The sequence below is a fragment of the Erythrolamprus reginae genome, chromosome 2 (genome assembly GCF_031021105.1).
Source record: "Erythrolamprus reginae isolate rEryReg1 chromosome 2, rEryReg1.hap1, whole genome shotgun sequence".
NCBI lineage: Eukaryota > Metazoa > Chordata > Lepidosauria > Squamata > Dipsadidae > Erythrolamprus > Erythrolamprus reginae.
Window position 1 is genome coordinate 327,130,074 of NC_091951.1, and position 13,925 is coordinate 327,143,998.

General features: G+C 42.3%; 1 protein-coding gene across 4 annotated transcripts in view; it reads right to left on the reverse strand.

Annotated features, from left to right (window-relative positions):
• PARP8 (poly(ADP-ribose) polymerase family member 8) overlaps positions 1-13,925 on the reverse strand; it is a 259,356-nt gene that overhangs the window by 227,521 nt on the left and 17,910 nt on the right. The gene's annotated exons all lie outside the window — the stretch shown is intronic.

Genomic DNA, 13,925 nt, shown 5'->3' on the forward strand with positions numbered 1-13,925 from the left:
GGCAAATTTCCATTACCGTTCTAAAGAATCAATCCAAACCGGCAGCAAAACACCACTGCTGCCGATTACTTATATTGAATTTTCATAGAGACAAGTTTTTGACCAGGTGAACAAACTTTACAAAATTATTAGGAAAAAACCCATGGGCTCCAATCAGTTCACATTTAAGTTTTATGGCAGATACGTCATATAAAATTGAGAAGCTTCCTTACCCTCAATCTATTATCCAGCCCTTCTATAGCTTGCCCTTTTCAACCCCATCTGGAATTGAAGCTTCTCAGCTATGAGCAACTCTGACATTCGATATCATCGCACTAAAGGTAAAATGATCCAATGTTAAGTAAGCTCTTTGATCTACTACCAAACTATTTTAATGACTATATAATTACCAACTCTACAGCATTTAATCAATGAATCTATTTACTCACTTGAAAGCTTTTGGGAAATCTACTGAAAGATATCTCCTATTAATGCGGACAAAGGGCAATGACTATTAATTAGGCAAAGGTTTTATGAAAATTATTTTGTCATAGTGTTTATGTTTTATATTTAAAAAAACTGCATGACATGCAGAAATTTCAGTGGAATTTTTTATTTTATGTTTCTACTTTCTTCTATGTTATTCTTCTAAATTTATTTATTTATTTATTTATTTTATTAGATTTGTATGCCGCCCCTCTCCGAAGACTCGGGGCGCCATACAAATACTAAAGCTATGTTTCTCAAATTTAGCAATGTTCATATATATGGACTTCAACTTGAATATTCCACCTTGAATATTTGCTAATTTTTATGCAAGTAAATATAGATTTAATTGGTAAAAATCAATTTCTTCAACCAAAGAACGTATTTTAAGGTAACAGATTATCAGCAATGGCAGACTGACTTTGTTTTATGACTGTTACGGTTTAAGGGATGGGTTGAGTATTGTATTGGCAGTTCTGTGTTAGCAAAAACTTCAAAAGAGAAGGATTTAGGGGAAGTGATTTCTGACAGTCTCAAAATGGGTGAACAGTACAGTCAGGGAAAGCAAGTAGAATGCTTGGCTGCATAGCTAAAGGTATAACAAGCAGGAAGAGGGAGACTGTGATCCCACTGTATAGAGTGCTGGTGAGACCACATTTGGAATACTGTGTTCAGTTCTGGAAACCTCACCTACAAAAAGATATTGATAAAATTGAACGGGTCCAAAGACAGGCTACAAAAATGGTGGAAGGGCTTAAGGATAAAACTTATCAGGAAAGACTTAATGAACTCAATCTGTATAGTCTGGAGGACAGAAGGAAAAGGGGGGACATGATTGGAACATTTAAATATGTTAAAGGGTTATATAAGGTTCAGGAGAGGAAGTGTTTTTAATAGGAAAGTGAACACAAGAACAAGGGGGCACAATCTGAGGTTAGCTGGTGGAAAGATTAGAAGTAACGTGAGAAAATATTGTTTTACTGAAAGAGTAGGATAAACATATATCCATCCTAAGATAAAATACAGGAAATAGTATAAGGGCGGACTAGATTGACCATGAGGTCAACCTTTTTCTGCTGTCAATCTTGTATGTTTCTATGTTGTAGTGGTTCTCTAGGTTTAGCAAATGTGCTGATTCAGGGGTCAGGGATTGTCACGGGGGAAGTAGACTGCTGGAGAGATGGACTCCTTAGCCCTGTAATAGCAGTAGAACTACAAAGAGTACAGTGTGCCAAGGCTTGCAGATCCCAAATAAAGCTTGACTTTCTTCTCATTTGCTCTTTTTCCGTTTGCTTAAATCACTTGTATTGCATTATGCTAATACTTCACAAATGCACATTTTCTCTTTTATAGGTTCCTGTATGTTTTATTTGTTTAATTTCATTTTGAAACAAGTTTTGTTCTTGTAACTGTTTTAGTTAGTACCTCGGCTTCTAGGATAATAGCCAAGGAGAGATGTTCAGACTCTAGAATATCTTTTGCATACTTGTAATATACTGTAAGCTATAAATAAGAACTGATTGTGCCCATTTATCATATGGGCAGTTAACTAACTCTATTTCTCTAATTAGCATTTCTCTCTCTGAGTCTCACTCTCCCTGTTTCTTATTCTTTCTTTCACCATTTTAATTTACTAAATACTAACTACATGATGAAATGAAAACAATGACGCAGAAGTAGGTATTTCGCCAACTAACCTCTTGTTGGCCATTGGGCAAATACTAGACTCTTTTGGTTCTTGTTTTGGTCTACGTATATAAAAATGTTAGCTTTCCTTCTGGGGGAAAGGGGGAGCAAGGAAAAAAAGCAAAGAAAAATAAAAACCACGGAACGCTTCCTTTAAATTCCAAGCAAAACTTTTTTTAAAAGATAGAAGAGGCCACATTAAATCCATTTCAAGTTAATTGAGTGCAAAATATTACCCTTTATAGTTAAGTTTTAGGTCATAGCTATATCATTACGGGACCAAAGTCTTAAATGAATGGAGCATATAATGGCTAATAAAAACATGTTTCTGGAAGTCTGTTTGTACTATACAGTGATCCCTCGAGTTTCGCGATCTCGATCTTTGCGAAACGCTATATCGCGATTTTTCGACCCGATGACGTCACTCCCTTCCTTTATCATCTTTCTTTCTCTCTCTCTTTCTCTATCTTGCTTCTTCCTCTCTCACACTCTCTTCCTCCCTCTCTCATTTCTTTCTTTCCTTCTCTCTCTTTCTCTATCTCTCCCCCTCTTGCTCTCGAGCGGCGGGCGGCACCCAGGGAAGGTTCCTTCGGCCGCCCAGCAGCTGATCTGCTCGGCAGCGCAGTAGCAGCGAGGAGCCGAAGATGGGGTTTCCCCTTTGCGTGGGCAACGGGGAAACCCCATCTTCGGCTCCTCGTGCTACTGCGCTGCCGAGCAGATCAGCTGCGGCGGCCGGACAAGCAGCGGACAAGCGGCGGGCGGAAAAGCAGCGGCCAGACAAGCGGCAAAGCGGCGGCCGGAAAAGCGGCGGCAAAGCGGCGGCCGGACAAGCGGAAAAGCGGCAGAAAAGCGGCGGCCGGACAAGCGGAAAAGCGGCGGCCGGACAAGCGGACAAGCGGCGGACAAGCGGGCAGGCAGGCGGCTCCTCAGCTGCTGGGTCTTCCCAGGTGCGGAAGTAAAAAGACCATCTGCACATGCGCGGCCATGGAAAAAGGGGCGCGCATGCGCAGATGGTGTTTTTACTTCCGCACCACTACATCCCGAAAAATCGATTATCGCGAGGGGTCTTGGAACGGAACCCTCGCGATAATAGAGGGATCACTGTACTACCAAATATGAACTTGAGAAGCTCAGTCTTACATAGCCACTTTTCTGTGAGTCACATTTCTTGGAGAAGCCTAGAAAGAAAATTGAAACTTTTGCATTGAAACTACAGCCCCTTCCTAAAATAAAACAACAGGTTATTCTTTCTCATTCGCACAGCCTTTCCCCCACATCCCATGCATGTATATTTCATCCATTTAGATTTTCCCCTGCTATAATATTGTATACTTTTATGGGCAGTATCACACAAAAATATAATAATTGAGCATTCACATTACAGAGGAATCATTGAGTCTGTCATCTGCACCTCTATAACTGTCTGGTTTGGTGCAGCAACCCAACAGGATCGACACAGACTCCAGAGGATAATCAGAACTGCAGAAAAAACAATTGCTGCCAACCTGCCTTCCATTGAGGACCTGTATACTGCGCGAGTCAAAAAGAGGGCGGGGAAAATATTTACTGACCCCTCACATCCTGGACACAAATTGTTTCAATTCCTACCCTCAAAACGTCGATACAGAGCACTGCACACCACAACAACTAGACACAAGAAAAGTTTTTTCCCGAACGCCATCACTCTACTAAACAAATAATTCCCTCAACACTGTCAGACTTTCTACTAAATCTGCACTTCTATTCTTATTTATTATTACTTATTATTTGGATTTGTATGCCGCCCCTCTCCGAAGACGGGGCGGCTCACAACAAGTGAAACAATCATGATAATCCAATTAATTAAAATATTTAAAGATTTAAGAAAAACCCCATATACTAACAGACACACACACAAGCATACCATGTATAAATTAAACGTGCCCAGGGGAGATGTTTAATTTCCCCATGCCTGACGGCAAAGGTGGGTCTTAAGGAGTTTACGGAAGGCAGGAAGAGTAGGGGCAGTTCTAATCTCCGGGGGGAGTTGGTTCCAGAGAGCCGGTGCCGCCACAGAGAAGGCTCTTCCCCTGGGGCCCGCCAACCGACATTGTTTAGTTGACGGGACCCGGAGAAGGCCCACTCTGTGGGACCTAATCGGTCACTGGGATTTGTGCGGCAGGAGACGGTCTCGGAGATATTCTGGTCCGATGCCATGAAGGGCTTTAAAGGTCATAACCAACACTTTGAATTGTGACCGGAAATTGATCGGCAGCCAATGCAGACTGCGGAGTGATGGTGAAACATGGGCATACCTAGATAAGCCCATGACTGCTCTCGCAGCTGCGTTCTGCACGATCTGAAGTTTCCGAACACTTTTCAAAGGTAGCCCCATGTAGAGAGCATTACAGTAGTCGAACCTCGAGGTGATGAGGGCATGAGTGACTGTGAGCAATGAGTCCCGGTCCAGATAGGGCCGCAACTGGTGCACCAGGCGAACCTGGGCAAACGCCCCCCTCGCCACAGCTGAGAGATGGTTTTCTAATGTGAGCTGTGGATCAAGGAGGACGCCCAAGTTGCGGACCCTCTCTGAGGGGGTCAATAATTCCCCCCCCCCCGGGTAATGGACGGACAGATGGAATTGTCCTTGGGAGGCAGAACCCACAGCCACTCCGTCTTATCCGGGTTGAGCTTGAGTCTGTTGACACCCATCCAGGCCCCAACAGCCTCCAGGCACCGGCACATCACTTCCACCGCTTCGTTGACTGGGCATGGGGTGGAGATGTAAAGCTGGGTATCATCGGCATATTGATGATACCTCACCCCATGTCCTTGGATGATCTCACCCAGCGGTTTCATGTTGATGTTAAATAGCAAGGGGGAGAGGACCGACCCCTGAGGCACCCCACAAGGGAGAGACCTCGGAGCCGACCTCTGACCCCCCACTAACACCGACTGCGACCGGCCAGAGAGGTAGGAGGAGAACCACTGGAGAACAGTGCCTCCCACCCCCAACCCCTCCAACCGGTGCAGAAGGATACCATGGTTGATGGTATCGAAAGCCGCTGAGAGATCGAGGAGCACCAGGACAGAGGATAAACCCCTGTCCCGGGCCCGCCAGAGATCATCCATCAACGCGACCAAAGCGGTTTCCGTGCTGTAACCGGGCCTGAAACCCGACTGTCGGGGACCTAGATAATCGGCTTCTTCCAAGGACCGCTGGAGCTGGAGTGCCACCACCTTCTCGACAACCTTCCCCATAAAGGGAAGGTTGGAGACTGGACGATAGTTATTAAGTACGGCTGGGTCCAGGGAAGGCTTCTTGAGGAGGGGGCGCATGAGCGCTTCTTTATAGAGTGTTGGAAAGACTCCTCTCCCCAAGGAAGCATTGGTAATCTCCTGGGCCCAGCTCCGTGTCACCTCCCTGCTGGCCGAGACCAACCAGGAGGGACACGGATCCAGTAGACAGGTGGCGGAACTCACAGCTCCAATGGCCTTGTCCACTTCATCAGGTGTCACCAGATCAAACTCTTCCCAGACAGGTGGACAAGTACGTGCCCCAGTCACCTCGACTGACTCGTTGTCAGTCGACTCTGTTTTACAATTGCAGTCGAGGTCGGCCCGGATCTGAGCGACTTTATCAGCGAAAAACATGTTAAACTCCTCGGCACTACTCTGCAAGGGCTCCCCAACTCCCCCCTGATTAAGAAGGGAGCGGGTCACCCTAAACAGAGCAGCCGGGCGGGATTCCGCTGATGCAATCAAGGCGGCATGGTACGCGCATCTTGCCGCCTTGAGCGCCACTTTGTAAGTCTTAATAAAAGCTCTTACAAGTGTTCGATCAGATTCAGACCTACTCTTCCTCCATCGCTTCTCTAGACGTCTCTTTTGGCGTTTCAACTCCCGGAGCTCCTTGTTGAACCATGGGGCTCTACGGGGTCTAGCGCCACGGAGAGGTCGCAAAGGCGCAATCCGATCAAGAGCCTCCGCTGCAGCCTTGTTCCAGGCCTCTGCAAGAGACTCTGCCGAACTGTGGACGTTTTTCTCATCATTCCTTTCACCCATTTCCTCCCATGTTGACTGTATGACTGTAACTTGTTGCTTATATCCTAAGATTTTTATTAATATTGCTTCTTCATTGCTTATTTGACCCCTATGACAATCATTAAGTGTTGTACCACATGATTCTTGACAAATGTATATTTTATTTTATGTACGCTGAGAGCATATGCACCAAGACAAATGCCTTGTGCGTCCAATCACACTTGGCCAATAAAAATTCTATTCTATTCTAAAACATGAACAATTGTGACAATGTCTGTTTCTCTAGAAAGTTTAGAATAACGTCCATCCCAGAAATGTTTAGCAAAAATAAAGAAATGGAAGGTAAATGGCACAAAGCCCCATAATATTGATTCCAAATTTTTGCAAAGGGAATACAAGACCTGGATCTTATTTAGAGGTATATATATAGTATACAGTGATCCCTCGATTAGCACGGTCTCGATTAGCGCGAAACGCTGCAACGCGGTTTTTCAAAAAATATTAATTAAAAAATAAGTTCTCTTTTTTTCTCCACTTTTTTCTATCATTTCTCTCTCTCTTTCTCTCCCTGTTGCCGGCGTGGTATATGAGAGAGAAAGAGAGAGAGCGGAGGGCACCTTGCCGGTCCACGCCCCCCTAGATGAGCGGCTCCGCATGGCCCCAGCGCCGCCCAGGCAAAGGGGAAACCCCAAGATCGCTTGCCGCTTGCCGCTTGCCGTATTGCAGCGAAGGAGGCGAAGCAAGGCTCCAAGCTGCAATACGGCAAGCGGCAAGCGGCAAGCGATCTTGGGGTTTCCCCTTTGCCTGGGCGGCGGGAAGACCAAGGGAAGGTTCCTTCAGCCGCCCAACACCTGATCCGCTCCGCAGCGCGGCAGCAGCGAGGAGCCGAAGATGGGGTTTCCCCTTTGCCTGGGCAACGGGGAAACCCCATCTTCGGCTCCTCGCTGCTTCCGCGCTGCGGAGCAGATCAGCTGTTGGGCGGCCGAAGGAACCTTCCCTTGGTCTTCCCCGCCGCCCACACGCAAACTCCACCATCTGCGCATGTGCGGCCATGAAAAAAATGGCGCGCATGCGCAGATGGTGGTTTTACTTCCGCACCACTATAACGCGGAAATCGATTAGCGCGGGAGGTCTTGCAACATAAACCCCGCGCTAATTGAGGGATCACTGTATATGTATTTCCAAGAAGATCAAAATTCAGTTCTTTTTTTGTACATGATGCTCTGCAAAGATGAAAACTCTCTTGTATTTAAATAAATCCCAAGTATTTTTCTCAGATAAACACAATTTCATTTTTCCTAGCCACAGTTTCATGACTATTGATGATGTGTACATCACTCATACGACAATGACGAGGCAATCGTGGCTAACCACGTTTTCCTGAAGAACTGAAAATGCTTTTTTTCTCACAACCTGATGGCACATATACGGTATTAGTTATACATACTGCAAACCTATAAAAGCTCTCTTGACTAATGAGGCCACTGAAAAGATTTGATTTACCATGGTAACCATGGCATAGACGATAGGTTTCTCTGTTTCAGTGCACTTCATATGCTGTATGTAAGATCACATGGCAAATTCAATTAAGCTGTTGTAATGGATGATGCTTAAAAATCCTCTCAGTATCTCACCAATGACACGAAAATTAGCAGATGAGAATCCACTTATCCTGAAGTTGCTGTGGCAGAAAATCTTGCTCCAAAACATCCAAGAGATTATAGATGTTATTGATCTGTCCAGGGTCCTGATACAAGTTCGAGTGTATTCATAACACTGCCTGTTCACTTGATTGTATATCTTGATCCCTGAACTTTAAAACTTTAAAACTTGTGCACTTCAACTCCCAGAATTCTCCAGCCAGCTATGGGAGTTGAAGTCCACAAGCCTTAAAGTTGCCAAGTTTCAGGATCTCTGTTGTATACGAAAGATGGGGAAACTCGCAGTTATGTTGTTTTCAGGGCAAACTGTTTTGCAGCAAGTTACTGAAGTAGCAAGAAGCAGCCATTGCTAAAAGCACATTCCTACACTGTGGATTGGGGCTTACCATGAAAAACACAAAGTGCCATTAGTAGTATCAGATCAGAAAATATTGCAAAAATTTACTTGATATTTAATATTCTAAAGCGATGTTTCTCAAACCTGGTAGTGCAATTCACCCTCAAATTTGATAACTTTACCTCCCAGAATTCCCCACAATTAACAAAAGACTAATAAGACTTATAACCAAATGTGCCATGCATGCTCTCTCTTCAGAGCATGAGAAATAGCTAAGGGGGGGAAATCTGATGCAGCCTGATAGCCAGTTTCCTATGCATGTTTAAAACTTCTATTGTTCTTATCATTATTATTGCGTAGAAAGAGGAGAACACTACAAAGCAGAGGAGGAGGAGGAATTATTTTACAGTTCTGATTTACAACCACAAGAGAAAGATACCCAACTCCTCAACTTATAACCATTCATTTAGTGGCCATTTGAAATTACAAGAGCACTGGAAAAAACGACTTACAATTGATTCTTGCACTTACAACCATTGTACCATCCTGGCAGTCACATGACGAAAATACAGATACTTGGGCAACCAGCGTGCATTTATGACAATTACAGTCACCTGGGATCATAGGCTCATCATTTGGAATCTTCCCAACTGGCTTCTAAGAAGTGAATGGGAGACGCTGGATTCACTTAATGACTGAATGATTCACTCAAAGCAGTGATTTGCTTAACAACCATGGCAAAAATTAGACACAAAATTGTGTGCCATTCACTTAAATGCCTTTTGTTTAAGAATGGAAACTCTGGTTGCAACTGTAGTTGAAAGTTGAGGACTACTTGTACTAGACTTCCTCAGAAAATAATTAAAAGAAAAGGGCAGGTAAAATGCTGTTTCTCGGCAAGGGAGAAACAGTTCAAAAACCTGCAACCTAGCTAAGGAAAACCAAAAATATACATATAAATTGGGTGAAACCATATTGAAATCAACTGTGTTCTTTTTGCTGACGATGTGAAACTTTTCAACACCACTGACAACACACTCACTCTCCAAAAAGACCTGGACTTTGTCTCAGACTGGTCTAACACCTGGCAACTTCAAATATCAATCAACAAATGCTCTACCCTCCATATCGGCAAAAAGAATCCAAACCGCACATACGAACTGAATAAACAATCTCTCACTGCTAACCCACACTCAGTAAAAGACCTTGGAATACTAATATCGAATGACCTAAGTGCTAAAGCCCACTGCAACAATATCGCCAAAAAAGCTTCTAGAGTTGTTAACCTGATCCTACGCAGCTTCTGCTCAGGCAATCTCACACTACTCACAAGAGCCTACAAAACTTTTGCCAGACCCATTCTAGACTACTGCTCATCTGTCTGGAACCCATACCACATCTCAGACATCAACACCCTTGAAAAAGTCCAAAGATATTTCACCAGAAGAGCCCTTCACTCCTCCACTCGAAACAGAATATCCTACGAAAATAGACTAACAATCCTGGGCCTAGAAAGCCTAGAACTACGACGCCTAAAACACGATTTGAGTATTGCCCACAAGATCATATGCTGCAACGTCCTACCGGTCAATGACTACTTCAGCTTCAACCGCAATAACACAAGAGCACGCAACAGATTCAAATTTAATACGAACCACTCCAAACTTGACTGTAAAAAATATGATTTCAACAATCGAGTTATTGAAGCGTGGAACTCATTACTGGACTCAATTGTGTCAACCCCTAACCCCCAACATTTCTCCCTTAGACTATCCACGATTGACCTCTCCAGGTTCCTAAGAGGCCAGTAAGGGGCGTACATAAGTCCCCTGTCCAATTGTCTTTCCTCTCTTTCACCTATCATGTATATTCTCTTCCTTTCATATATCATCTCCTCTAAGTTCACTTTTACCCTTATATATATATTACCACATGTCTATTTTTCTTCCTATGTATTTGTGTATTGGACAAATGAATAAAGAAAATAAAATAAATATTCAATAGCAGCGACTGTGAGAGGGATCTTGGAGACTTGGTGGACAACCAACTAAATATGAGCTAGCAGTGTGCAGCTGCAGACCAAAACGTCAATGCAATCCTAAACTGCATTAATTAGAGGGATACAATCTAGAACTAGGGAGGTACTAACACAATGGGAAACTTGTCTTTTCCCATAAAGCCTTAGTTAGAGTGCTGCATCAGTTTTGGTTACCATACTACAAAAAGGATACTGAAACTCTGGAGAAAGTGCAAAGGAGAGCAAACAAGATGATTAGGGGACTGGAGACTATAATATATGAAGAGGGGTTGCAGGAACTGGGCATGGCCCGTCTGACGAAGAGCCAATATGACGAAGAGAAAGACCAGGGGAGACATGATAGCAGTGTTCCAATACTTGAGGGGCTGCCACACAGAGGAGGGGGGTCAGACTTTTTCCAAGGCACCAGAAGGCCAGACAAGGAATAACGGATGGAAACTAATCAAGGAGTCAGTTGAAATAAGGAGAAACTTTCTGATACTGAGAGCGATCAACCAATGGAACAGCTTGCCCGCAGAGGTTATGGGAGCACCAACACCTGAGAGTTTCAAGAGGAGATTGGACTGCCACTTGTCTGAAATGGTGCAGGGACTCCTGCTTGAATGGGGGGTTGGACTAGATGACCTATAACAGTGGTTCTCAACCTTTCTAATGCCACGACCCATTACTACAGGTGTGGTGACCCCCCAACCATAAGTCTAGTGCCAATTCTCCCAATAGATTAAGCTGATTGGCAGAAACGTCAGAGGGACAAACCCACTGTAAACACCTGATTGGTTGGATTATAAAAATATATTCCAAGGCACCAGAATAGAAGCTTTAGTTACTAACACTGTGGGAAATTTGTCTTTTCCCATGGTCTTAAGCGACCCCTGTGAAATGGTCATTCGCCCCCCCCAAAGGGGTCCCGACCCCCAGGTTGAGAACCATTGACCTACAAGGTCCCTTCCAGCACTAGTAATCTAATATTACCTAAAATTAAACAGGTTCTAGTAGAATCAAGTTCCCTGTTAAGAAATTACTTATAGCACATTACAATTCTGCATCAAGCAGTGTACCATACTATGCCTAACTACATAGGCAATAACTACAGTGGCAACTATACCCACACTGCATCATGCAGCATACAATTACAGTAATAGATAAGAACAATAGACTTATTTATTAAAAGTTATGTTTGCGGACATTTCATGCTGCCAAAGGAAAAACTCCAAATAGTGATAAAATATTTCAATCTGTTAACGGAAAGAAAAGCTTGATCATTTTCCTTTAAAAAAAAAAAGTTAAGTCTGTTTTTTATAAATCAAGTCATACGTCTAGAGATTCCGAAGTATAAGATAGCAGCTTGAGAAAAAAGTGTCATATCAGCATTCTGCCATAGTTTGGAACCATTCAAGTGTCCATAAAAGAACAGCTAGGAGATTTTAAAATAATTCATAATAATTTATTTTATATGATTTTTAAATTTATATATCTCTATATATCTCTATATCTCTATATCTCTCTCTATATAAATTTATCTTTATTATATACACACACACACACACACACACACACACACACACACATATATATATATATATATATATATATAAAACCAGGTGTACTTATAAATATTATAATGCCCTTTTTATATCTAAGGTAAAAAGGTAAATAAAAGGAAGATAAACAGCAGTATTCCCCCATCCTGAGAAATGTCTCTCAATTTTCTAAGATTACATAATTCAAATTATCAGATTTTTCGGAGTATAAAGGGTACTTTTTTCCTCCCTAAAAGAGGCTGATAATTTGGGTGCATTTATATTTCTTTCATTGTTTCTCTCTGCAAAGAATGTTTTCCAACCCCTAAGTCTTTGCAGGGTTTTCTTATGGCTCTAACTTGCTCCAAATGTTTCTTTCCAGCCCTAATCAGGTGCTAATGATGTCCCCAGCTCTTACCGACTTGATTGGCTTGCAAGATCTTTGATTCTTATTCTCTGCAAATAAGGTTTTTTTAAAAGCGCTAACCAGGGGTATGCAGATTCTTTTCCCTATTTTCCTACCCCAAAACTAAGGTGTGTCTTATACTCAGGTATACTCCGAAAAATACAGTATTCAAATACCTATACTCTGTTCCATGTTTAGTGCCCAAATTACACATAAAATTATTCCTATCCCGTACATTCCTAATTAGTTTTCTTAAACCAGCAGAGTGCAATGCAATCAAACAGTTCCCAATAATTCAGAAATATAATTTTCAAGAAGGGAAAAATAAAACAGTGATCAATCAGCTCAACTCCCAGACCCTCAAAATAATCCTTCAAATCTCACAGTACATGTATTATTTATGATAATCTATGCAATTCACACACTTGAGCTACTTATGATGTTTTTCATTTTCTCTCCTTTGCATTTTTTTTCATATCTTTATCCCATTTTTTCCTATTCATTTTTTTCCCATTCAAGGCAACAGACATCTTAGACAATAAATCTTCCTTCTCCTATTTTACCCACAATAACTACTCTGTGCAGTGGGTTGGGGTGAGAGAGTATGAGTAGTTCAAAGTCGCATAGCTGTTTTTGCAAGCCCAAGGCAGAACTAGAACTCACAATCTTCTATTTTCTAGGCCAACACCTAGTTATCAAAAATGTATAAGTCTGCCCAACTCAAACAATGTACAATTTAAGACAATTTACTTGAAGTGTGTGGCTTTGATTTTGGAGCATTTAAGTACCTGAAATGAAACTGCTATCTATATTCATCCAAGAGGTGATTGTCCCACAATTCTCACAACATTACACTCAATATCATTTGGGAAGAAATCAGCATTCCAAGATTTAATGCCAAATTTTTGATATAACAGGCCTAATAGGGAAGCATCAAAAATATAGCTATTGATATATATGGTTGAATTTTTTTTCAGAATATATTACTCCAAATTTCCGCCAAACAATTCAGGATAAAAGAGACCATTCTTTCAAAATTTGCAGTCTCTTCAGGGTAATGTTGAACTTATGATGATAGTGAATGGGAACAAAGCAACTGGGATGAAAGCAAAGCCAAAAGTGGAAAAAGCTAAACCATTCTTTTTTTTCTGTATCTTCTCAGAGAATATTGCTCTTGGCAGAGACAGAACATGATTATCTGCAGGTTGGACTGATTTCTGCCTCTTGCCCAGGGCTAATGCAAGGACCTTATCCAGTAACCTCATTCTTGGTGACTTTAAGATACCGGTAAGTGAACTTCAGCTCCCAACTCATAAAGTTGCCATGGTTGAGAAAACACTGCCCTAGATTGAACATTGGAACTGATGCACATGAAGTATGCATTCTACCATAACGTTGGCTAGAATGTGATTGGTGTGTGTGTGTGAATTCATGTAGAATAATGAACTCTGAAAACCTAATATTCTGATTATTCTAGCCACTGATATGGCAGTATGCAAATATATATATATATATATATGTTTTTATAGATTTTCACGGGTACAGGTATGACGGTCTTGGTATATTCGGGTTTCTTCCCGTGTAGGATTTAGAAATTTCTGGCGACGTTTCGACGAGGTTCCACTCGTCATCTTCAGGCTGGTGCTTCTGTCCTTGTTCTAAGACGAACACAGCTGAACTTATGATGAACTTATGTTGAACTTATGATGACAGTGAATGGGATCAAAGCAACTGGGATGAAGGCAAAGCCAAAAGTGGAAAAAGCTAAACCATTCTGAGCTGCCTTCCT